The 27,844-nt window shown below is 35.0% G+C and overlaps 1 protein-coding gene across 2 annotated transcripts in view; it reads left to right on the top strand.

The window, feature by feature from the left end:
* LOC122401775 (slit homolog 2 protein-like) overlaps positions 1-27,844 on the top strand; it is a 285,181-nt gene that overhangs the window by 128,454 nt on the left and 128,883 nt on the right. The window contains exon 3 of one of the 2 annotated variants that reach the window (XM_043404126.1): positions 771-837. The exons of the other annotated variant lie outside the window; for it this stretch is intronic. The gene's annotated coding sequence lies outside the window, so the exon portion shown is untranslated. The remainder of the gene's footprint in view (positions 1-770; positions 838-27,844) is intronic. 2 annotated transcript variants of the gene reach the window in all.

Below are 27,844 nucleotides of genomic sequence, written 5' to 3'. Positions count from 1 at the left end.
AATTCATTTCTAAAAATGTAATGTCTGACCAGATCGTACACCTATTCCCCTGAAATTTTTCGGCGAGAAAAAAATTTCAAATCGTTCTAAAAAAAATTATTTTTAGTTGTGGGGGTTAATTACAATCATGTTTGGTCAATATACATACCCTCGAAATTCTATGCAGTTTCGAGTAAAAAATTCAGAAAGGTGGACAAAATTTTCGACATAATGGAATAATTTCAAATTGTTCTGGGAAAATTATTTTCAGTTCCAGGATTCAATTACAATCATTTCTGGTGAATATACATACCCCCGAAATCCTATGTATTTTCGAGAAAAAAATTCTTTTCTATAACTTTTTAACGAAGCCTCCATCAACAAATTGATATTCTTGATTTTCGTCCTATTTTGACCTCTAGAATCTCCTATTACAATTTTTCCCAGGGCAGGCCGAACACCCTGTATATAAACTATATGCAGAGAATGTGTGTAAACGTATACTGGATCTCACGTAGAATAATCAGATCGCGAATTGTATCGCCAGCCATCAAACACACATATTTTATTTGTTATTGGAAACTCGCGTCTGGCTAAAAATTCGTATAGCGAGATCTCGCGTTAGGAAAAGAATGAAAAAAGCAAACCGTGTCAATGAACACCGTATTATCGAGTATCGTCGCGTCAAGTTGCGCTCGACGAGGAAACTTTTCAGTTGGCTTTTCATCGTCGATGACATAAATCAAATTTATCCGTGCACCAGATACACACGCCATCCTATTTTGTTTCAGGTACGTATTGCATCGGTGAACCCTTCGCTAGAGTATCTTGTTAATTGGCTGCTGCGATAACGGTTCGGTAAGTAAACATTATTTCCGACGACGCAATAATCCGTGGACCGTGGCAACAAATGTTGGCAGGAGATCTATTTCTTACACGAGCTGCGATCTAAATTGTTCTCCAACAGGCAAGAAGCGTCGCTTTAATCGCCTATCTCTGATTCTGATAAAATTCGATACGTATCTCTTTTCATACCATTACTATTTTACTTTTGTATATACAAAAATATTTATTACTATTAAATATGATTAATATTTTATTTTTGTATGAATATCATACTGAATAAATTGACGTAATTCGAGTCTACGAAATTTGACTATATCAAATATGTTTTTTCCCATTTCAAAATAAATAAGAAATTGAGAAATTAAAAGTTTGCTTTAAGAATGATAGATATTTCAGATTTATTTGTAAATTCGTTTGTAGACTAAGTAATGAATCTGACACTTTTGTTTTTATTAGTGAAAGCTACAATTCGGTGCTTTAGACGTTTGACTGAACAAGTATTTCGTCCACAACTATGAGGGTAGTTTTCACCCCTCAAACACAAATGTACATCGATAAAGAAAATACAGTTTTAATATTTGTCTTTGTAGACCGAGTAATGAATTTTACACTTTTATTTTTATTCGCGAATGAAAGCTACAATCCGGTGCTTTAGACGTTTGACTGAACAAGTATTTCGTCCACAACTTTGAGGGTAGTTTTCACCCCCAAACAGGAATGTACATCGATAAAGAAAATACAGTTTTAATATTTGTCTTTGTAGACCGAGTAATGAATTTTACACTTTTATTTTTATTCGTGAATGAAAGCTACAATCCGGTGCTTTAGACGTTTGACTGAACAAGTATTTCGTCCACAACTATGAGGGTAGTTTTCACCCCTCAAACACAAATGTACATCGATAAAGAAAATACAGTTTTAATATTTGTCTTTGTAGACCGAGTAATGAATTTTACACTTTTATTTTTATTCGTGAATGAAAGCTACAATCCGGTGCTTTAGACGTTTGACTGAACAAGTATTTCGTCCACAACTATGAGGGTAGTTTTCACCCCTCAAACACAAATGTACATCGATAAAGAAAATACAGTTTTAATATTTGTCTTTGTAGACCGAGTAATGAATTTTACACTTTTATTTTTATTCGCGAATGAAAGCTACAATCCGGTGCTTTAGACGTTTGACTGAACAAGTATTTCGTCCACAACTTTGAGGGTAGTTTTCACCCCCAAACAGGAATGTACATCGATAAAGAAAATACAGTTTTAATATTTGTCTTTGTAGACCGAGTAATGAATTTTACACTTTTATTTTTATTCGCGAATGAAAGCTACAATTCGGTGCTTTAGACGTTTGACTGAACAAGTATTTCGTCCACAACTTTGAGGGTAGTTTTCACCCCCCCAAACAGGAATGTACATCGATAAAGAAAATACAGTTTTAATATTTGTCTTTGTAGACCGAGTAATGAATTTTACACTTTTATTTTTATTCGTGAATAAAAGCTACAATTCGGTGCTTTAGACGTTTGACTGAACAAGTATTTCGTCCACAACTTTGAGGGTAATTTTCACCCGTTAGACACGATGTATGTATGTACATCGACGAAGAAAATACGGTTTTAATGTTTCTGTTTATCGATACGTCGAGTTAATAAATTAGAAATGATTTCCTTCAATCCATCTAGCATTCATGCAAGTTTGTACTATAAATTGAAACATCAACAATGGAAACAGTGAAGGTATTTTCTCTGTTTTGAACTGGGAATTGTACAAGGATTTCTATTCCTGCAGTGTGCAAGCTCTGTTTAGGAGACCAAGTGTTTGCGAGTTTACATAAAGGTAACGGGAAATGGAGGTTGAGATAGTGAAGCGTTATGGTGGGAACAGTCATTGCTTTTGAACAATCAATTTACTGTATTCAGACGCAACATCGAGCCCTGATTTCGTACTGCAAGACTTGGTAAACTGTATTTACCACTCTGCATGATTTAAGTCTTAGTATACGTTATAACATATAGAAGATGAAGATATATAGGTTCTTGTGTGACACTGAGAAATAGAAACTTGAACTACTTCTATATCTTTATTTTTCACTTTGTGAAAAAATTTTCCACTCAGATACATTTAATTCTCCCTTGCATAATCTGAGCAATTATCAAGACCAAGAAAATTTTATGAGATTTTTTATAAATACATCTAACAGTTTTTTTTCTTGGAAAATAAATCAAAATTGACGCATAGTTATTTTTCTGTAACCTTAATAATTCTGATTAAGAATAATATAAAATTAGAAAAACATGATAGTAACAGCCAAGGAATTTGGTTTATTTCATTAATTAAATATTCCAATATAACTGTGTCCCCTGCAGTAATAGAAGAATTTTCTTGATATAAATCTAAAGCTTTTCACAGTAACATAATATACAAGTAATTAAGTATATATAATAAATCAATTGTAAACAGCACGGAATCCAATAAACGAGCAAAATAATATTTGAATCAGAAATACGAAAATAATGCACTCAGCGTGCAATAAATTATTCCGTCGGTATTATTCTACTAACAAAATAAGTAGTGAATTGCCTATATGTCGTACCGTGAACGTTAATGATTATTTGTAACAATTACGTAACTACGGTAAATATAACGAGAATAATCTAATTATGAGTTTAACATCGGCAAAATACGTAACTAAATTATTGGAACGTATGGGAAACCGTACTCGAGAGGAAAATTATGTTTGGTATCCCCAAACTATGGAAACATCTAAAGGTCGTACAGGGTGACCCAATGTGCAAGGATTTAATTTATTGGGGGAAAAAATAAGAAAAAAGATATTGTAAACCATATACAGGGTGTTCAACCACACCTGGGAAAAATTTTAATGAGGGATTCTAGAAGCCTAAATAAGACGAAAATCAAGAGTACCAATTTGTTGATGGAGGCTTCGTTAAAAAGTTATTAACAATTAAATTCAAAAATTTCAAATCGTTTTGGAAAAATTGTTTTCGATTGCGGGGGTCAATTACAATAATTTTTAGTCATTATAATTACCCCCGAAATCCTACACACTTTGGAGAAAAAAATTCCTTACCGAAAATCTAATTAGGTGCCTAAAATTTTCGACGAAAAAAAATTTCAAATCGTCCTGGAAAAATTATTTTCGATTGCGGGGGTGAATTGTAATCATTTTTGGTGAATAGACATACACCCAAAATCCTACTCACTTTCTAGAAAAAAATTCGAGAAGGTGTGAAATTTTTCGGGGGAAAAAAAAAATTTCAAATCGTTTTGGAAAAATTATTTTCGGTTGCGGGGGTCAATTACAAACATTTTTGGTCATTACAATTACCTCCGAAATCCTACCCACTTTCTAGACAAAAATCCGAGAATGTGTGAAATTTCTCGGCGGAAAAAAAAATTTTTCAAATCGTTCTGGAAAAATTATTTTCGGTTGCGAGGTTCAATTAAAATCATTTTTGGTGAATGGACATACTCCCGAAATCTTGCGCGTTTTCGAGAAAACAATTCAGTACGGGTGGAACTTTAAACGTTAATAACTTTTTAACGAAACCCCCATCAGCAAATTGGCATTTTTGATATTCGTCTTATTTTGGCCTCTACAATCCCCGATTAAAATTTTTCCTAGGGGTGGCTGAACACTCTGTATACTCGTTTCGATGGCGTATCGATCAACGTCCATGAAAAAAGAATAACCCAAAAAAGTCGACCGATCAAACGTAACGGAACAAATCGAGTAGCTTCACCGTGAATAAAAAATGTCGAAAGGTCAGTCTGCTCCGGCTCGTCTCGCCCAACGTCAATCTCTTCCCGCAATTTCGTTATTCCCTGCAGTTTAACGTCCGTTGCATTGAATAGAGACTTAAAAAAAAAAGAAAAAGAAACTACTTTAAATACCCGCGTCGAGCGAATTTTGAAAATCCACTTACGCGACAAAGTTTTCGCGCGAAAATGGATTACCGGCCTCGACTTATTTTTCGCGCGAGGATTCATCTATTACCGTAACTCCGGACACACGCTGTACGTAGTACGTAGCCAGCAGAAATTTCCCTCGAAAAGTTAGAACGACGCCGTGGGTCGAACAGTTTAAAAAAGTTCAGAGCGAGTTGTTGCGTTTCGACTACGAAAGAAGAATCGCGATGGTGGCGTGACAACGAGCCGGGGCTCCCTGGGTCCGGTAAATCTTATTTCGTGACAATTAATGGCCCGAGGGCGGAATAAGTTCGGCAAACGTAATAAAATTTTGCCTACAGTCGTTGCACGTAGTTCGCCCGTTGCACATGCTGCGCCCCCGTGGCTATTTCGAAATGATTAAAGCTCGCGTTTAATACAATGCCGGGCATAGTCATTGCTAGCAACATTTTACCGTTGTTTCCAAACGCTATTGGTCTTACGCTTTGACGGTGAATAAAAAATAAATCTGAAATTATAGCAGCGTCAAATTAATTGCTGGAGGAAACAGATGGTTCGGAAGTATTTATTATAATTTGTGTCCCGTTCTAGATACGCTAGATTTTATTATAGCGAGTTAATACAAGATAGAAAATAATATATAGGGTGTCCGACCATCCCTGGGAACAATTTTAATGGGAGATTCTAGAGGCCAAAATAACACGAAAATCAAGAATATCAATTTATTGATTGAAATTTAAATTAAAAAATTTCGAATTTCAAATTTCAAATGGAAAATTAAATTAAAAAATTTCAAATCTGTAAGATTTCATATTGGGCGACTCGCATTGGTCATGCGACCCTGCCGTTGCTACAACAGGAGCATCTTGTTTGCGACTGTGCACTGTCAGTTCTTCTTGGTTACGTTATTGTGTGTTCATTTTCTCTTCATGTCTACGACATCTTTTGCTCCGTGTAATTAATAAATACTCTTTTATTTTCCGAGTCTTCTAATTGAAGCTGCCGCTCCAAACAAAATCATTCACGGAAAAATTATTTTTGGTTACGGGGGTCAATTATAATCATTTTTGGTGAATATACATACCCCCGAAATCCTACGCACTTTCGAGAAAAAAATTCGAGAGAGAGTGAAATTTTTCGCCAAAATTAAAAATTTTCAAATCGTTATAAAAAAATTATTTTTAGTTGCAGGGGTCAAATACAATCCTTTTTGGTGATTAGACATATCCCCGAGAACCGACTCACATTCGAAAAAAAAATTCATTACCGAAAATTTAATTTCAGGCCAGGAATGTTCATCCAAAATTTCCTGCAAATCTTTGAAACATCAAAACTCCTGAACGGATTGGACGATTTTAATTTTTAAAAACGCAAACGATGCGTATTTTATTCAAGAATGTGTAGAAATTCCAAAAATATTCGAAAAGTTGCTTCTTGACCCCTTAAAGTGAGAAAACCTCCATAAAAATGGTCTAATTTTCAAACAGCCATAACTCCTACAATAGTGAATATATTTCATTGAAACTCTTTTCTGAAGTACAGCTCATGGCCACCTATACAAAAGTATTAGACAATTTTTCTGTAGGGCGGTGAACAAAATTATTAAAAATCAAAAACGAATTTGTAAGAAAAATCGACAGAGTGCTGTCGAAAAAAATTTCAAATCGTTCTAAAAAAATTATTTTTAGCTAGCAGGATCAATTACAATAATATTTTGTGAATAGACATACCCCCGAAATCCTAACCACTTACGAGAAAAAAATTCGAGTGAGTGTGAAATTTTTCGACAAAATTAAAAAATTTCAAAAAGTTCTAAAAAAAATTATTTTTAGTTGCAGGAGTCAATGACAATCATTTTTTATTTATTCACATATCCCCGAAATCCTGCTCAGTTTCGAGAAAAAAATTCATTTCTAAAAATATAATGTCTCACCAGACGTACACCTCTTTCCCTGAAATTTTGCGGCGAAAAAAAATTTCCAATCGATCTAAAAAAATTATTTTTAGGTGCAGGGATCCAGTACAATCATTTTTGGTGAATAGACCTGCCCCCGAAATCCTGCGCACTTTCGAGAAAAGAATTCTTTACCGAAAATATACTGTGTGGCCAGAAATGTTTCCCCGAAATATGCGTGTGTTTAAGAAATCATAACTTCTGAACAGATTGAAGGATTGTAATGATTCAAAATTCAAATAATGCGTATTAATGGAGCTCTAGAGCCCCGGAATAATGGGCCAAAGAATACATTATAGGAACTTTCTGCGGGCGGAACTTTAAATGTTAATAACTTTTTAACGAAGCCTCCATCAACAAATTGATATTCTTGATTTTCGTCTTATTTTGACCTCCAGAATCTCCCATTAAAATTTTCTCCAGGGGTGGCCGAACACCCTGTAGAAAGTCGAATGTAATGCAAAATCTATAGAAATAAAGATTTTTAGTGGAGCATTTTTTACATTAGTCGTATCTGTGCAAAATGGTTTTAAATATTAATATTTCAACATTACATGATCGATTTAATTCTGCACGCAACAGAAAGCTTATGATAATACAAGAACAAAAAATACTTGTAGTCTACGGTCGCTAATTTCGTTAAAAAATTGAATTTTTTCTCCTTGTCGCTCGAATGCAGAGCTTTTCTTTTAATAGAATTTCTGGCACGTATTATCATAATTTATCGTTTGCGTGCTAATTTCATTCGATGCGTAAAGAACACGTTTATTTTAATTTCGTATAATACATTTTTGATATGTCATCCTAACGAAGAATAAATTGTTATTATCAAAAAGGGGCCTTAGTTTCTTTATATCTTTTATAATTCGAGATACGTGTGCACGTAAATAAAATGAAAAATTCTGATATAAAGGACGGTATCTCTCTCTAAGCTGAGAAAGTTCTTAGGTTAAACCATCAAACACTTATGCGAAGTTGCATCAAAATTGGCGTCTGGCAGTTTGCAGTTTCCCCCTGCTAGATACTTGTTTGTTTTTGTGTGTTCCATTAAACACTTAATACTTCAGCTCATACAGTGTATATGCCTTAACTAAGTTGTTTGCGAACAAACCTATTTCCGCGCTAAAGTTTCCAGCAACCCTGTATATCTTTGGAAATAAAACAATTTTGCTCTCGTGTACTTATTTCGTTCGAAACTTATACGCGATGGAAATGATTGAATTCGCCTCATCGCGATAATAAGTACCACCGAACGAAAATCGGATAATAATTTTTATGCGACTCTGAACTAAATTAATTACACGGATCCGACTTGATTTAACGACGCGATCATTGAGTCGTAATTGGACCTTACGTAATTGTCACTTCACCCTGCCGGATATCGTCGCGACCTGTCAGCTAATAGCAGTTAATTATCATTAACATCAACCGTCATAAATCACGCCGTTGGTACAGCATCCACGTGACGTTAATCTGATTACGAACTTCTCCGTAGAATCCGCGAATGCTCGCAATGTAAATTCCACACGGAAAGAATTTATTTTCGTCGATTTGCGCTTCAACGCGTTTGAAGAAGATAAATCGCTGGGCGCTGAAAAATTCCAGCTTGCATTCTTTTCAAATCCACCGATCCTGTAATCGAATATTCCCGATCGTCGAGCGACGTTCCAACGTTCGAACGTTTATTAAAAAGACAACTTTAAACGATAGGTTGCTGTGTATGTACTACAATGATTTCAGTAGTAATGGTCGATGCAAGTTCCTACAAGCAACTCTTATACCTGACTATTTAAGTTGAATAAATAAATTTTCAGTGAATCAAGTTTATTCTATGGAAATTGATGACAGCTATGAATAATTATCTTATTCTTGAGACGTGTTAAATTGTCTCCGCATTCATTTACGCCATTTTTCACCTTTGAATCCCCGCAGTATGGCAATCGAGCATTTGAATATGAAAAAAGAAAATTACATCACCGTGCTTTATAAATTAATAACCACCAGCCTTCTTAATTATTTCTATAGATTTGTGCATTTGATAGACAGTAATTATATACGCTACTAACGACCTCACCGAGCTTAACGATCTTAAAGTATGCTAAAAGGAAAAGGTTTCCAAGTACTTCAAAGTGAAACGTAACGGTCATTATGGCAGTTATGAGTAAAGTGTGTGGTTGTAAATTCAATAAAATTACAGTACAACCGTAATGTTTACAACGTCGATGCAAGTGAGCAAGGAAAACGAGAGAAAATATATTATTTATAATGATGGTAGACTCTCCTGTTACTTTACAATACATTTTTTATGAAAGTCTCTTTTTATTTAATTTTAATCTGTATAGCTCATAAATGAATTTAAAAAAGGAATATCATAAATAAACAACCCATTTATAATGGGTATATTACAATCGTAATGTTTACAATGTCGATGCAAGTGACCAAGGAAAACGAGAAAAAATAATTTACATATTTATAATGATGGTAGACTCTCCTGGTACTTTCCAATCAATTTTTTCTGAAAGCCTCCTTTTATTAAATTTTAATCTATATAGCTTATAAATGAATTTATGAAACGAATATCATTTACGAAATAAAAATAAACAACAAATTTGTAATGGGTACGTGGCTGATCCTTTATAGGGAGATTTTTCTTTCGCTAATAAATTATGCGCCCTCTGTTCCGGATCATTATGCGGGCCACCGTGCCTCGTTTCGTCCTACGAACACTATTACTGCAAAATGCGTATCTGTTTTCGTTCCACAGGGTCTCTGCGGTGCATTGTCTAGAACGTAGGCCGGACACGACGCGTCAGGTAATCACAGTTAATTATCATTAACGCGGTGCATAATGCGCGCACAACTATAATCTCATTACGAGCATACTTCGCCGGTGAATGCGTTTTCATGCACCGCGGTGCAACATGCGATCCGTGATACCGTCGAACCGTAAGCGTTGTTCACCGCGTGCATGCAACTGATATTCGGCGACACGAGTGGCCCTGTGATTTAAATATTCAAATCCGACCACCAGCCCCTTCAACGCGTTACTATACCGTAAATCCAAATTTTTATACGTTACAGAGGCCAACTACCTCGTGAAGGTTGCACGAATTATTATTATTCGACGTTAAAATAGATTATAATACACGCGATATTGGATAACGAAGCCCAACTGTTACGTCACGATGTTTCCACTGACACTTGATTGGATTCCCGAAAATATCAAACATAAATACAACTGTAAATCTAAATTTTTATACGTTCCAGAGGCCAACAATCTCGTGACGGTTTCACGAATTATTATTATTCGACGTAAAAATACATTATAATGCACGCGATATTGGAGAATGAAACCCAACTGTTACGTCAAGATGTGTCCACTTGATTGGATTCTCGAGTATATCAAACGTAAATCCAATTGTAAATCCAAATTTTTATACATTCCAAAGGCCAACTGCCTCGTGAAGGTTGCACGAATTATTATTATTCGACGTTAAAATAGATTATAATACACGCGATATTGGATAACGAAGCCCAACTGTTACGTCACGATGTTTCCACTTCATTGGATTCTCGAGAATATCAAACGTAAGTCCAAATTTTTATACGTTTCAAAGGCCAACTACCTCGTGAAGGTTGCACGAATTATTATTATTCGACGTTAAAATACATTATAATGCACGCGATATTGCAGAATGAAACCCAACTGTTACGTCAAGATGTTTCAACTTCATTGGATTCTCGAGAATATCAAACGTAAATCCAAATTTTTATACGGTCCAGAGGCCAACTACCTCGTGAAGGTTGCACGAATTATTATTATTCGACGTAAAAATACATTATAATGCACGCGATATTGGAGAATGAAACCCAACTGTTACGTCAAGATGTTTCCACTTCATTGGATTCTCGAGAATATCAAACGTAAATCCAAATTTTTATACGGTCCAGAGGCCAACTACCTTGTGAAAGTTGCACGAATTATTATTATTCGACGTAAAAATACATTATAATGCACGCGATATTGGAGAATGAAACCCAACTGTTACGTCAAGATGTGTCAACTTGATTGGATTCTCGAGTATATCAAACGTAAATACAACTGTAAATCTAAATTTGTATACATTCCAAAGGCCAACAACCTCGTGAAGGTTTCACGAATTATTATTATTCGACGTTAAAATAGATTATAATACACGCGATATTGGATAACGAAGCCCAACTGTTACGTCACGATGTTTCCACTGACACTTGATTGGATTCCCGAAAATATCAAACATAAATACACCTGTAAATCTAAATTTTTATACGTTCCAGAGGCCAACAATCTCGTGACGGTTTCACGAATTATTATTATTCGACGTAAAAATACATTATAATGCACGCGATATTGGAGAATGAAACCCAACTGTTACGTCAAGATGTGTCCACTTGATTGGATTCTCGAGTATATCAAACGTAAATCCAATTGTAAATCCAAATTTTTATACATTCCAAAGGCCAACTGCCTCGTGAAGGTTGCACGAATTATTATTATTCGACGTTAAAATACATTATAATGCACGCGATATTGCAGAATGAAACCCAACTGTTACGTCAAGATGTTACAACTTCATTGGATTCTCGAGAATATCAAACGTAAATCCAAATTTTTATACGGTCCAGAGGCCAACTACCTCGTGAAGGTTGCACGAATTATTATTATTCGACGTAAAAATACATTATAATGCACGCGATATTGCAGAATGAAACCCAACTGTTACGTCAAGATGTGTCAACTTGATTGGATTCTCGAGTATATCAAACGTAAATACAACTGTAAATCTAAATTTGTATACATTCCAAAGGCCAACAACCTCGTGAAGGTTTCACGAATTATTATTATTCGACGTGAAAATAGATTATAATACACGCGATATTGGATAACGAAACCCAACTGTTACGTCAAGATGTTTCCACTTCATTGGATTCTCGAGAATATCAAATGTAAATCCAATTGTAAATCCAAATTTTTATACATTCCAAAGGCCAACTGCCTCGTGAAGGTTGCACGAATTATTATTATTCGACGTTAAAAAACACTATAATCCACGCGATATTTGAGAATGAAACCCAACTGTTACGTCAAGATGTTTCCACTTCATTGGATTCTCGAGAATATCAAACGTAAATCCAAATTTTTATACGGTCCAGAGGCCAACTACCTTGTGAAAGTTGCACGAATTATTATTATTCGACGTAAAAATACATTATAATGCACGCGATATTGGAGAATGAAACCCAACTGTTACGTCAAGATGTGTCAACTTGATTGGATTCTCGAGAATATCAAACGTAAATCCAAATTTTTATACGGTCCAGAGGCCAACTACCTCGTGAAAGTTGCACGAATTATTATAATTCGACGTTAAAAAACATTATTATACACGCGATATTGGATAACGAAACTCAACTGTTACGTCACGATATTTCCACTGACACTTGATTGGATTCTCGAAAATATGAAACGTTAATCCAATTGTAAATTCAAATTTGTATACATTCCAAAGGACAACTAAAATTATTATAAAATTTAAATTTAACTTTAAAATTCATCCTTAAAATGTATCATTAACGTGACCATCGAGATCCCAACGAGATCCCTTAAATCCATGGAAAACTTATGGGCTTAAATACACATATAAACATGATGGACTTATCGATGATAAATTCGACGACACCAGTAATCTGGAAACAACGATCAGAGACGTTTAAAACCATATTATGAATATGCATAGATTTAATCAGTCAACTAGAATTGATTGAAAATTGATCAAACATTAATGTTCATTTATTGCATTATTAAAAACATTTAATATTACTTTATAAATATTTTCTGTTAACAAATCTATTAATTATCTATACACAATCTATTAATTAATTATCTATGTACTAAAAACATTTAATATTACTTTATAAATATTTTCTGTTAACAAATCTATTAATTATCTATATAGAATCTATTAATTAATGTACTATTAAATATCTATACACTAAAAACATTTAATATTACTTTATAATAATTTTCTGTTTGTAAATCTATTAATTATCTATATACAATCCGAAACGTGGGATATTAACAACATTTATTTTTATTTTCCTATAGTATATTTTAATGTACCATTTAAGGATTAAAAATAGTTCAAGTTCAAAAAATTATAACTTCGTCCAGAATTGATATTCCCAAACGAAATTTCACATGTGTTCAATAATAAATTGAATGATACTATTGGAGATCACGCGTAATAGTATTATTTTACACTAAAGTAATTATAATTTGGCCAAAAAATATCTGTTAATAAATTTAGAATAAGATTATAATTTCAAGTGTCACGATCTATGGAGGTGCGTCAAAAAGGAACTAAAAAAAAATTTGTACCCCTATAGCTAAGGACCACCCTAGTGCATATAAACGTTTCGAGTTCGAACCTTTCCTCTCGAGTTGTGAATAACAATTTGATCCTATTATTTCGTTAAATGCTGTACGTGCACGATTTGATGGATGATCGTCGTATTAAGGACACCCCGTTCGAGAAACAAAACTCTCGTCCAAGAACGTCACCTAGTTAACGCGAAGAAAGCGTTCCGGGTCATTAGGCTGTCTCATTCCGATAGCGTGACGCTCCGACCGGGAAAGAAACCATACGGATTTGAACCCGCGATAAGAATTTTCCGCTCCTGAGTATTATTTAATGGTAATTCACGAGATTTCGATGGCCTGCGTTCGCAGGCTATGCTCAGATAGTGAAGTCTTAACTGGATGAAATTGATGGAGTGTTTTCTCGACTGGAGCTAACCTTCGTTCATCAGATTCGGCGGTAATCAACGATTGTCGGTAATTTAACGAGCCGCGCGTGACGAGCCCCTTATATTTAGAACAACGCAGCTCGTAAAAGTTTGTGACTAATGGCGTTCACCAGCGTATTCTTAGAGAGCCTCTCGAGCTTCTTGTATTCCACGTAACTACGTGACTCGAATAGCAACAACCGAACCTCTTTTCTTCTCGCGAAACCCGGATCGATCCCGGCCAACGAGTAATTAAACTTACATAGAAACTTATCCTTCGCGAGAACTTTACTGTCTCTTTCTAAACGATCATTCTGGTCTCGATCTGGCTACGATGCGTTTAATATTAGGTCGAGTCATAAGTAACTACCGTTTTTTTATCGGACATTTATTTTGCTTTCATTAAATAACAAAATTATATTAATTTATTATATATTTACCACTATTATCTATAACCTTCTCCCATCTTCCTTGCAGTTTATCAATTCCTTGTAAAATGTGGTTGGTTTTGACTGAAAGAAGTTTTCGACAGCCTGCCTGACTTTCTCTTCAGAATTGAAGGTTTTTCCATTGAAAAAGTTTTGTAAGGAACAGAAAAGGTGGTAGTCTGTCGGGGCAAGATCCGGGGAGTAAGGTGGATGTGGTAAAACAGACCATCCAAACTCAAGAATTTTTTCTTGAGTCACCTTTGGTGTATGTGATCGCGCATTGTCGTGTAAAAGAATGACGTTTTTGCGATTGACGAGTGCAGGACGCTTTTCATGGAGTTTCTCTTGCACTCTTTGCAACTGCTGAACGTATCTATCCGCAGTAATCGTTAAATTTGACTTAAACAACTCGTGGTGAATTATTCTTTGACAATCCCACCATACACACAATAAAATCTTTTTGCCATGGATGTTTGCTTTCAGATCTGGTAGGGGTGGTTGATCCTTATCAAGTCACTTGTCTTTTGCGGACTATATTGTTATAGGTAACCCATTTTTCATCGCCTGTTACAATCCTGATTAAAAAAAGGCTCAATTTTTACCCGTGAGAGCAGACTTGTGGCGATCGACATGCGATCTTCTTTATTCCGTTCACTGAGATTGTGAGGTAATACCCATACTCCTAATTTGCTGACTTTCCCTAATTTCTCCAGGTGGCGGTTAACAGTTGATGGTGATGTATTCAACCTTTCTGCTATACCTCTTGTTGATTGACGTGGATTTTGCTCCAATATTGCCTTTAAAAGGTTGTCGTCAAAGTCGGAAGGACGTCCCGCCCTCGGTTCGTCTTTTAAGGGGTCTGGTACCTCTAGCGGTATGGAAAACGAGGCATTTTTTTAAGCAACACTGAAGATAAAGTAAGCAAATGTTGAAAAAAACCCTTGGCAATGTTTAAAAAATATTTATAATTAAGCCTACACAGCGCCATGTTCCCGAGCCACTTCTTGTTTTGATGCCCAGCTGGTGTGCAGGATTGTGGTAAAATGGTTGTTATGTACAACAAAAACCGAAATATTCCATTAACTATGATAAACGTCCTAGGCATTGACGATGAGACATTTCAATTTATATAAAAATGAACAATGTGGCAGATATTTGAAACTTAAAATCGAATTTTAACACAAAAACGAGTTCTTATTACGAATATTTTGCAGAATTATTTGACAATTTTGAAAAAAACGGATCGTCAATGCCTAATAAATATAATAGTAAAGATAACTGTAAATTTTCAAAGCAATTGATTAATTAGAACTGGAGTAATGCTGCACACCGTTTTGTAAAACATAGTTCCGAGGAAAATGCATTTAACGCGCTACAGGACGCAGATACACGTCATCGTTTGGGGCTCTAAATTTTCAGCAAAAACATTTTTCCGACACTGAGACCTTTCGCATAATGTTTTTAAGGCTTCAAACCATTATTTAAGCCAAAAAAAAAAAATCGAATTTTTCAATATTCTAGAGTTACCAGACCCCTTAAGGTCGTATCTCCAAAACGGAATTTTATAAACCAATTTCTAACTTCCCGATCAGTTATTAGTCCTTCGCCATATACACTGCATATTTTCTTCAGCTGTCGCCTTAGCACTATTGCCTTGTTTAAATTCCCAAAGCATTACATGACGAATATGTACTTTTTGACTCTCCATTTCAAAGGTTAAAAAAACATTTTAACGTAACGTGTATCACACAAAACAGTTGACAAAAGACTAACTGAAGCCTCGTCTATACAGGGTGTTCGGCCACCTCTAGCAAAAATTTTAATGAGCGATAGTAGAGGCCTAAATAAGACGAAAATCAAGAATACTAATTTGTTGGTGGAAGCTTCGTTAAAAAGTTATTAACGTTTAAAGTGCCGCTCTTACTGAATTTTTTCTCGAAAATGCGCAAGATTTCAGGGGTATGTCTATTCACCAAAAATGACTGTAATTGAACCCTACAACCGAAAATAATTTTTCCACAACGATTTGCAATTTTTTAATTTTCTCGAATAATTTCACACCTTCTCTATTTTTTTTCTCGAAAGTGGGCAGGATTTCGTGGGTATGTCTAATGACAAAAACTGATTGTAATTGACCCCCACAACCGAAAATAATTTTTTTAAAACGATTTGAAAATTTTTTTTCGCCAAAAAATTTCAGCACCTACTCGATTTTTTTTCTCGAAAGTAGATAGGATTTCGGAGGTATGTGTACTCACCAAAAATGATTGTAGTTGACCCCCGCAACCGAAAATAATTTTTCCAGAACGATTTGAAATTTTTGAATTTAATTGTTTTTAACGAAGCTTCCATCAACAAATTAGTATTCTTGATTTTCGTCTTATTTTGGCCTCTACTATCGCTCATTAAAATTTTTGCTAGAGGTGGCCGAACACCCTGTATAGTGAAAACAAAAACTTGTTGTCATGGTAACTCATAGATGGTAGATACGAACAATAGATTCTACTTAGTTGTATCGGAAGTTACTTATGACTCGACCTAATATTAAATCTTTAATACCTGGTAGGTGAGCTTTGACACTTTTTCTTTGGTACCTTTCTAAAATTCTGTATTGTTGTTATTTCTTTCATTTACGTATTGGATATGGAGGCACTTCTCGGAGATATAAAGGAGAAAGGAATTTATATTCGATCAGTTTCGTTATTCCAATCCACAGTTTTAGGGATTTCTCTATTTATGTTGTGAAGATTGATAAGGACGTTTAAAGAAACACAAAAGCAAGAAAGATTTAATCTTTTTCTTATTAATGCAACTTGTCAGCTTCTTAATTGCTATAAAGTAAACGTAGAAACGAGACTGGCGAGCTGGTTAAATGTATTTTGAAAGTATTCTGATTATTGTACACGAGTCAGAGAAATAATTCATATATTGTTTGGATGTTTCATAAGATAATGCACCCGAGATCAAAACGTACGCTAACTTTCAACGAAATTTCAACTGCTCGAACCGATTAACGCAGTTATCGATAAACAGGCGTCTGTTGACTGTGGATTGAGATTTCATTGGATAGAATTTCTGGCGGGAAGAGCATTCCTGCAGGAATAGGGGTTCAAAGATATTATGCAGGAGATGCCTGAAGGAATAGTTGGAAGTGGACTTCAAAGCGAACTCGCTGCTTTGAATTTTCTAATAGACACCGGTCTCGAGAGTGAAACGTCTTATGGATAAAGTGTCGAGAAACTATCTTCGAACTTAAGGCTCTCTGTTTCTGACTCTTGGAAAAACTAGACAGGAAAATTTTCTTCTCGTTATTTATCAAGTTTCCGTTACACAAATGTTGTAGACAGGTTTGGACCACCTAAACGTCTCTGCCAGTATGATGGGAGAAATTCTTGAAACAACTACTCGTGATTTTTGATCTAAAGTTTTCGAAGATTTATACAATCAGGGACAAAAATAAGTGGACAAGACGATGAAAAAGGATATCAATGAAATTTAATCAATATAGCATTGCAATTACATGTTTAAGCTTTATTTAATATTCATCCTTATAGTATATAGATCATTGGAATAACAATCAAAATAAATATTAACAATCGATGTAAACCCAAATTAGATTGAAACAACAAAATCAAACAATTACAGAGAGACAGAAGTATTCAATTCTTCGTGTACAACGTTTTCATCCAGAATGACTTAAATTCTTTACAGTATCATGTGCTGAATATTTTTTCCACCGCACTCTTTGATATTTTATACTGCTGGGCCATAACACGGCAACTTAACTTATTACGACAACCCGACAGAATTAAATTACGGATTTGATATGAAATTTCTGCTGTTTTTGGCACTTTTATATTGTTTAACGCTTAATGTTACTTGTATGAAGCCCGAATAAGTACTGGGAAATTTGTTCGATGCTGCTGTGTGTAAACACGACGTTCGTATAATGTTTGTATAGATTTCTTGTCACACAATAATACAGGGTGTTCGGCCACCCCTGGGAAAAATTTTAATGGAAGATTTTAGAGGCCAAAATAAGACAAAAACCAAGAATATCAATTTCTTGATTGAAGCTTCGTTAAAAAGTTATTGAAAAATGAAATTACAAAATTTCAAACCGATCTGGAAAAAATATTTTCGGTTGCGGGGGTCGATTACAATCATTTTTGGTGGATAGACATACCCTCAAAATCTTAGCCACTTTCCAGAAAAAAAATCATTACCCAACATTTAATTTCTGACCAAAAATAGTTCTCCGAAATTTCATGCGAATCTTTAAAACATCATAACTCTTGAACAGATTGGACGATTTTAATATTTCAAACGGCAAACAACGCGTATTTTGATGAAGAATATGTAGAAATTGCAAAAATATTCGAAAAGTTGATCCTTGACCCCGTAAACTGAGAAAAACCCAATAAAAATGGTCCAATTTTCAAACAGCCATAATACCTAAAATAGTGAATATATCTCAATGAAACTTTTTTCTCACATAGGGCTTATGGATACCTACAAAAAAGTATTAGACAATTTTTCTGTAGGACGTCAAACAAAATTATTAAAAATCAAAAACCAATTTATAAGAAAAATCGAGGGGGTAGCTGCTGAAATTTTTCGGCGAAAAAAGAACTTTCAAATCGTTCTAAAAAAATTATATTTAGCTAGGAGGATCAATTACAATAATAATTGGTGAATAGACATACCCCGGAAATCCTAACCGCTTACGAGAAAAAAATTCGAGTATTTGTGAAATTTTTCGCCAAAATTAAAAATTTTTAAATCATTATAAAGAAATTATTTTTAGTTGCAGGAGTCAATTACAATCATTTTTTATTTATTCACATACCCCCGAAATCCTACTCACTTTCGAGAAAAAAATTCATTTCTGTAAATATTATGTCTGACCAGACGTACACCTATTCTCCTAAAATTTGTCAGCGGAAAAACAATTTCAAATCGTTCTAAACAAATTATTTTTAGTTGCGGGGGTCCATTACATTCATTTTTGGTGAATAGACGTACCTCTGAAATTTTGCGAATTTTCGAGAAAAAAATTCAGTTCGGGCGGAACTTTAAATGTTAATAACTTTTTAACAAAGCCTCCATTAACAAATTGGTATTCTTCATTTTCGTCTTATTTTGGCCTCTAGAATCTCCTATTACAATTTTTCCCAGGGCTGGCCGAACATCCTGTATATCAACTGAGTTTTCATTTACACCGATTGTTGATATTTATTTTAAATGTTACGTAAATAATCTATATACTATAAAGATAAATGTTAAATAAAGCTTTAGCTTGTAATTATGATGCTACAGTAATTAAATTTCATTGATATTCATTTTTGTCCACTTACTTAACCGTATTTCTGGTGATTTATGGAAACATTTCCCACAATCTTTCCCTTGACTTATTATACATTTTTCCGCGGATCTAATCTAGGAAATGTGGTTCAAGGCACGATATAAAAACAGTTACTCCCGCTAGTATTCGTACGCTATAATGGCTATTTAAGGGTTTGTGTTTGACTAAATTAAAAACATTTGTTAATAAAAAAAATTATAGATAGTAACACAATGTAATAAAAACAGCACTTGGTAAGAATAAATGGGAAGAAATTCATTAAAAACAGCAGTCGAAGCGTAAGTGTCGTACATTTTCTCCTCGAGCTGTGGAATGGGATTGTTTCATTTTAAAATGGACGCTTTAAACCACGCGATAGGAAGGAAAAGGTGATCGAGCAATAGAACCGACCCGAATAGGATAGAATAGAGTAGAATTCTGTTGCGTGAACGGAACAATAACCCCGAGCGATAAATTTCTATTGCGTGTATCGGAACAGAGGTGCACTCGATTCGTCGCGTAGATCGTTCAACAATTCTATCGAGTCGTTTCTCCGGGACAGTGATTCCATTAAGACCCCGAGTAATTCCATCGGAGTCTCTGATTGCTAGCAGAACGCTGGCTCCGGACGTTTACGGTAATCGAAACAGAAAGAACGGGGATAGAAATCTGCTGGGATTCCAAGTTCGCCGTTTCTTACGAGGGCCCCTTCGATCCTCGTATACGGGAATAGAGAACAGTAGACGCACGCGTGCGTGTGTTTCGTATTTCGTATTTCGCTTTTCTTCCGTTGCTCGGCCGTCTACTTCGAAAATACGATTCAGGTGTCCCGCGGGGCAGCGAAACTGCGATAGAAATTGCCGAAGGAACCGGGACCCGGGAGTGTCAGACCGTGCGGGGAATAAAATAGAATCGCTACGAAATTGTCTCGGATGTCATTCTGGGCATTTATTTACACGCGATTCGCCGCCGAGATGGCGTCGTTCCCATACACCGGAGAAGAAACTCCAGAACGGATGGATTGGATTTTTCGAAGGTGAACGCGGAAGCGCTTACACTATCAATATACAGCCTGTCTGATACACAGGGATTCTCAACGGGGGGCCATATCACCCCCCAATGAGCTATTCCGTGTTTCTTGGAGGCCACGAATGAAAAATGCAACCAAGTACCTGGCCGCTACTTTCGAACCACGAAAATTACTATTGAAATATTACGAGGGTAGTACGAAAAGCTGTATTTAGATATTTATTCACTTCTACGCGAGATACAGAGAATACAAGGTGTTTGAGAACTGAGAAACAGCTTATAAACAGCAAGATTCAAAAATACTGAAAGAAAAGATAATCGGACAAATAAAAAACAAAAATAAAATATAGAATATTAAATTTCGAGCTGGGCTAGGTCTGGGATAGAGAGTAGTTGAAATAGTTAAAGAGATACAGAGAATACAAGGTGTTTGAGAACCGAAAAAGGCTTATAAACAGTAAGATTCAAGAATATTGAAAGAAAAGGTAACCGAACAAATAAAAAACAAAACTAAAATATAGAATATTAAATTTCGAGCTGGGCTAGGCCTGCGATAGAGAATAGTTGAAGTAGTTAAAGAGATATAGAGAATACAAGGTGTTTGAGAACCGAAAAATGGCTTACAAATAGCAAGATTCAAGAATACTGAAAGAAAAGGTAGCCGAACAAATAAAAAACAAAAGTAAAATATAGAATATTAAATTTCGAGCTAGGTTAGGTCTGGGTTAGAGAGTAGTTGATGTAGTTAATGAAATACAGAGAATACAAGATGTTTGAGAACTGAGAAAAGCCTTATAATCAGCAAGATTCAAGAATACTGAAGGAAAAGGTAACCGAACAAATAAAAATCAAAAATAAAATACAGAATATTAAATTTCGAGCTGGGTTAGGTCTAGGTTAAAGAGTAATCAAAGTAGTTAAAAAGATACAGAGAGTACAAGATATTTGAGAACCGAAAAAGGCTTATAAACAGCAAGATTCAAGAACACTGAAAGAAAAGGTAACAAAACAAATAGAAAACAAAAGTAAAATATAGAATATTAAATTTCAAGCTAGGTTAGGTCTGGGTTAGAGAGTAGTTGATGTAGTTAATGAAATGCAGAGAATACAAAATGTTTGAGAACTGAGAAAAACCTTATAATCAGCAAGATTCAAGAATACTGAAGGAAAAGGTAACCGAACAAATAAAAATCAAAAATAAAATACAGAATATTAAATTTCGAGCTGGGTTAGGTCTAGGTTAGAGAGTAATCAAAGTAGTTAAAAAGATACAGAGAGTACAAGATATTTGAGAACCGAAAAAGGCTTATAAACAGCAAGATTCAAGAATACTGAAAGAAAAGATAAATAAAAACAAATAAAATATATAATATTAAATTTCGTGCTGGGATGTGAGAGTTTCTGTAGAATATTTTGCTTATTAATTTCTATGCAAAGAGCAGGTCGACAATCGTGTAAAAACTTATTATTCCATCTTACCTAAAATAAAGTTCAAAATATTTTACACGGCAATTTGGAAGATACCTTATCGGGGAAATTGCAATTAAAGTTTGGAACACGATTATTTTATAGATAACTATTTTTTTAACAGGATCTTACCTATTCATCTATTCCTGGATCGTATAATAAAGTCTCGGTTACTTCATAAAAGTCATTTTCTTGTGATCTGGCTTCACAGCCAGCAGTTCTTGTCTCCTTTGAAGAGTTCATGCAATGCCGCTCCGCAAAGCTGATACACCTCTGATGCTTATATCGAGGAAAGTATACTACTTCCGGCCCAATAGTAATTCCCAATACTTCAAAATTCTTTAATATTGTGTGGAACTTTTCGTTGAAAATTACTGGTCCCACCGGTTGCAGATTGAAGTTGATTAAAAAGTTTATAATCAACTGATCTAAACGCAAATTTTGAAACAAGGCTACCTATTTTCAAGCATTTCTGTTAGCAACACTATAGTGACCATCTGTGGAACATTTTTCTTCGATGGTTTAATATCTGAGCTATCAACTCAAAAAACTTATTGACACTTCCGTGGTGGCACTTTGACAGACCGCTCTACGAAAACACGATGTGCAAATACGAAACTCTTTTTTAAACTTAAATGCTGGAAACGCCGATCAAAGTTTTTGAAGATAATGTACGACCCGTACACAAGTATTTGAGGAGTATTAACGCTTCAAAGACTACCGAGGGGACTCTATCGGGACTGTAAACAGTGACGAACTCGTGCAAAAAATGCATGAACTCGCCATCGATTCCAATTTGGCACTGTGAATGATGGTGGAAAAATTTGACGTCGGTAAAGACCCGATTCGCAAACTGTCGACTAAAAAATTTAACAAATGGAACTCCTACGGTCGATTTTTATCGCCCTCGTTAACCAACAACGAAGAAAGAGTTCGTGTGGAACGCTGCAAGAACATCGTGAAAACGATTTCGAGGAACAAAAACTTTCTAGATTCGACAGTGACCGGTAATGGGATTATTTTTTTACTTTTGAAACCGAAAATTCGGAGGAAAAGTACTACGAATATGTTCATTGCTTTTGGTATCATTGAACAATATTGATTTATATGTATAAATAAAAAACCAGAATTTATACCGAGACAATCATTCACGTTTCGTAGCTTCAGGCCTGTTATTTATCAGAAAGATTATATAAAGCGGGCGGTTCCAGAGATGGTTTCTACCATCTTGTCACTAAAAATGAGAAATCGTCCCTTTTTGGCCGGAAGTGTTTCGTGTGAGAAATTCTGGCGCAAAAAAGTGCGTGACAATCCGGTATCTGCGACGTTTCACTTTTGGCTGTCGCAGGGGACGCACAAATTCATCGTTGTCGGGGACGAGATATTATGGGGATCGATCCAACCATACACACAAATACAAAACTGTCGTGAATCTAACGTTACTTCTCGTATTCATTTTAAAAAAGTATTAGATCCATCGATTTCAAATTCCATATGCATATTTGTGAGTAAATAAATTGCTAGATAATCGAGAATTTTAATAACAAAATAAAGTTACTTTTGAAATTGAATAAAATCCAACTGGAAGTTATTGAATAACCAAATTCAAAAATACATCATTTACAAAATAAATGCTGGCTAGTAATGACACCGACACCCTCTATACAAATTTAAACTCATTTTCAATTAAACAAATAATTTATAATACAGTGTTTATCGCAAACCGGTTGTATAATCAATGGGAATTGCTGAAACTTCTTTGAGTATACAGTGTCAAAGTAAATGTCAAAATAAACATAGAAGACAGCAGCAATAATAATAGTTGGTATAATCATTGGATAGAGGATGAAACCCCCTTTAAAATGAGCGTTTGTGCAAGTCGATAGCGTAATTAGTTCCGGAGATATAGAGTTTTTAGTTTTAAGTCGCTGCGTTGGCTAGTTTCGGAGATAGGATTTGTTTACGTTTCGTTGTGCGCACGCGAGTTCATTGATCTCGCGCGCGTGACAATAGTAAACAGTGCGTAGTAAATTCTTGGAAATACTACAACGAAACTGGGTCACGACAGTCACGTACGTGGGCTAGGTCACGATGCGCGTAAGACAAAGAGGTCCAACTCCGCTAGACGAAGACAGAGATACTCGACTTAAAAAAATTACCTTTTACATAAATTACGATATCTCCGAAACGGAAAGTCTGATCGACAAAAACCAAAAGCCACTTCAAAGAGGAAGGTTTACCGCTGCCAACGACGCCTCATTTATAAATAAAACACTAGTAGTTTTGAAACTGCACGCGTCTAAACTTTTAGTATTTTTAATATGCGTTAATAGGCTTTCGTAAGGCGGAGAGTGGAATTTTAGAAATTACGCTCGTCTTTACATGATGATATCTCGAAAACGGAAAGTCGGATCGACAAAAACCAAAAACCATTTCAAAGGGGAAGCTTCACCGCTGCCAACAGTGGTTCAATTATTTATAAATCACTAATAGTTTCGGAACTGCACGCATCTAAAGTTTTATGATTTTTAATACACATTAATACGCAAAAAGCTTTTGTAAGACTGAGAATGGAGTATAAAAATTATCTCTTTATTTAAATTACGGTATCTCCAAAACAGAAAGTCGGTCGCTTCTAATGATGGTTCAGTTATGCAGAAAACATGAGTAATTTCGAAACAGTACGCGTCTAAAATTTCAGTATTTTTAATACACGTTGATTCATTAAAATATTAGAAGTAGCGAATTATTTGGATAATTTAATTTGTAACAATTCTATTAAATGTTTTTTTATATGTTCAACGGTTCGACACTTTTAGGGAATTCACTGATTACTAAAGTAATTTGTAAATAATATGTGTTAACGATTCCTTTTCTGTTTTTAAACGACTTTGAAATATCCGAAGTAGAATGTTCTGACTTTTTTTATATGTTCCCTTTTAAGTTATGAATTTTAATATTTATTTTCCTCGCCTCTTAGTTGATTACTCTTGGTGGTTGGTGGCTAGGGTCCACGGGTTTGCCATACCCGAGCAATTGATGATCAATTGCCCCTTGCGGGTTCCTTAATATCATTATTTCCGACGAGGTATAAATGCAATTAAACGGATACTAAACTCGATATAATTGATAGACATCGATAGTTATCTCGATAAATCTCAAATCATTTGAAGACCTTCCTTAGAACGGTTAAAATAAAGGACAAAAGAACGAAAAAAACTTTAACATTTCTTATGCTACAGCTTGAATCTATAAAGAATTTAATAATTCGTGTATAACAATAATTTTTACTCGAGTGTTAATAATGTTTTCGTTGGAAAAATGAAATAATAGGACTATAATATTTTGTACTTTTGATGTAACGTATGATATCGAAATAATTGCGGTGGTAACGCGTAATATAATCAGTATCGACATCCGTAATAGCAAATATGAATCAGTGTCAGATACGCTAAACTAAGATCGAGGGGCTACATTCGTTCCTATAGAATTATATGTCGTAAAAAGTACAAAATGAAATTTATAATTTAATTTATTACTACTATTTGTGTTTGTCCCGAATATGTATTACGGTATCTGTCAATTTATCGTTATTAAATAAAATCTATCATGCGTTTATCTTACTTATACGTTATCAGGTGTCGATAAAAGTAACATTATTCACAATTATTGATGTTATTTCAATTTATCCTACAACACAAACAACACACATGTTTTAAATGTTCCCTACTGTCATTCGTCGATCGATTAATTTCTTTCATAAGTGTCCCTTATAAAATTATCGAGAGTTGTTCAAAAATATTTTATAGCTTCCGAAGCATACGTGTAATGAGTTATAGGAATTGATCTGGATCACCGTAGGATATGGAGATAAAGCTTCGACATAAAATAAATATAGAAAGGACATCAATGGCTCCGCATTCGTCTTTTCAACAGAAACGATTTCAAGGCATATGAATCGATACGTGCCATCTCGGGCGATAATATGGGACAATAAAGGCGTCGTTCGAGTCTCCAATATTTGATCTTACTATTTGTACCGCATTTTGATTGAATTTTTCCAAGCATCGTGAATCTTATTAGGTTATAAACTAAACCTAAACAGTATGGCATATAACTTTGTTATTTTTTAAGTTATTTTAAATTTAATGTCTTTTCTCATCTGTTGTCTTGTTTTAGACTGCTGTGTATACAGGTACAACAGGTACATATTTTATATCAGTGTACCTATGGTAGGGCATAAGATCGCGTGCGGTAGTTCGTCAACGACCTATCAGAAATTTAATATTGCATACAGTAATTGAATAACATATTAAATAAACATTCAGTGTGTTATTTTAAACGAAAATAAAATTCTAATGATTACACGTGTGCAGAGCTTGAGAACTCGAAACCAAAATAATTCAAGTAGTCCTAATTTTACATCGATCGTGAGAAATGGTAATCCGAGGATGCAATATTCAGTGAGTCTGCCAAATAGGGTAACAATCTCCGTCAATTTGCAACAATCTGTTCTTGATCGTCTGGCATTGTCACGGAACCATTCGACACGCTTCTCTGTTCGAATCTCACCCATTCCATGTAATTGGAAAATTATTGAATTATCCCTACATCGAAATGCCTCTTTTTGTACTTGCACAGCTAATAAAACCTCGAGTCTTTCTACTTTCAAGGCCAGCCTGAACGCAGCTAGTCATCGAGATCAAAATCACCCTCTTTAAATTGCATGAACCGAAATTTGCATATGTCATACGACGCGATAATATCGTCGGGAAAAAGGACAAATCGTTTTTGCGCAACATTGCAACCAATTTTCCCGCGGTAAAATTCTCGGCGATATACAATGACTTACGAATATGTTCCCCTGCTTATCTTCTAAAAGGAATGAGAAATTTGACGGTACGAGCATGTTGTTATTTATAACAAAACGTTGATCTACCATGAAAAATGATTGTTTGTTTCAAGAAATCGATCGTACATGATTATTCGTACCGTAAAATTGTTCGTTTCGACGTTACTTTGAACCCATGTTTATTCCATTATTTTATTATATGGTGCTTTTAATAAATTACGGAAGAATTGATGGATTACTTGTAACCGCGCCTAATATTTCCTGTAACCGTGGTATCGCGTAGTCGCGTGCACTCCATTTCCCTTAATGACGAAACAGCAAGAGCTCGAAACGGTATCCGTTTACAGACATCCCCCGCGCGTTAAGCGTGATTTATTATTTAGTATTCGAGCGTTCCACGGCGGCGAATGTCAGCGTTTCGCTTTTACACGGAGAAACAGCGCTGAACGCGACCAAAGAGCCGTGTAAAATATAGCGGTACGCGAGAAAGAAAAATGCACGTTTGAAAAATGATATTACAAGCTTGATCCTCGCGCGCGAGTCCTCCCGATAGGAACTTGATAAATCATCTCGCGTGCTTCTTCGACGATCCTTTGCGATCGCGTCAAACACACGACACAATGCAGTATCGAAAATAATATATGAAACAACCTACTCGTAAATATATCGATAACAACATTGGTGGCATGCATCATTGTCGAAGTTACAACAAAGATACACTTTTTCCTCGGTATATGTGTCGTGAATAATAATAGACAAATGTAAACAAATTCTTTGAACTTTTCACGGATGAATAAACTCTTTGGGCTGTATTTTAGACAAAAATTTTTTACATTTGTTGAGGACCTTTTTAGAAATCTTAGAAGATATTTATTTAAAATCGTTCGAGTAGAATATGTAAAAGGAAAATGCGTATAAAATAAAAAACAACACTTACAGTTGAGGTTGAATGCAATGCAAGAAAAATATCCGTTCTTTCTGCAGTGACGTCAGAAATGTATCTGCAACATGGAATAAAAAGTACGAAAGCGAGTTATACAGAGACGTTTGCTAAATTTGTTAGTGTAATATACATATAATATAAGTCCCAATGGTATTTAAAAAACCGCGGGACATATGTGTCCCAGCGGATACGAAAGGGTTGTAGTATAACATAATTTAGCAAATGTATCCAACGTTGCGCTC

The sequence above is a fragment of the Colletes gigas genome, unplaced genomic scaffold, assembly GCF_013123115.1.
Source record: "Colletes gigas isolate AHSC1104 unplaced genomic scaffold, ASM1312311v1 Colletes_gigas_Sc00028, whole genome shotgun sequence".
Lineage (NCBI taxonomy): Eukaryota > Metazoa > Arthropoda > Insecta > Hymenoptera > Colletidae > Colletes > Colletes gigas.
The sequence above is the reverse complement of the archived record's forward strand: the minus strand, read 5'-3'. Positions and strand labels throughout refer to the sequence as shown.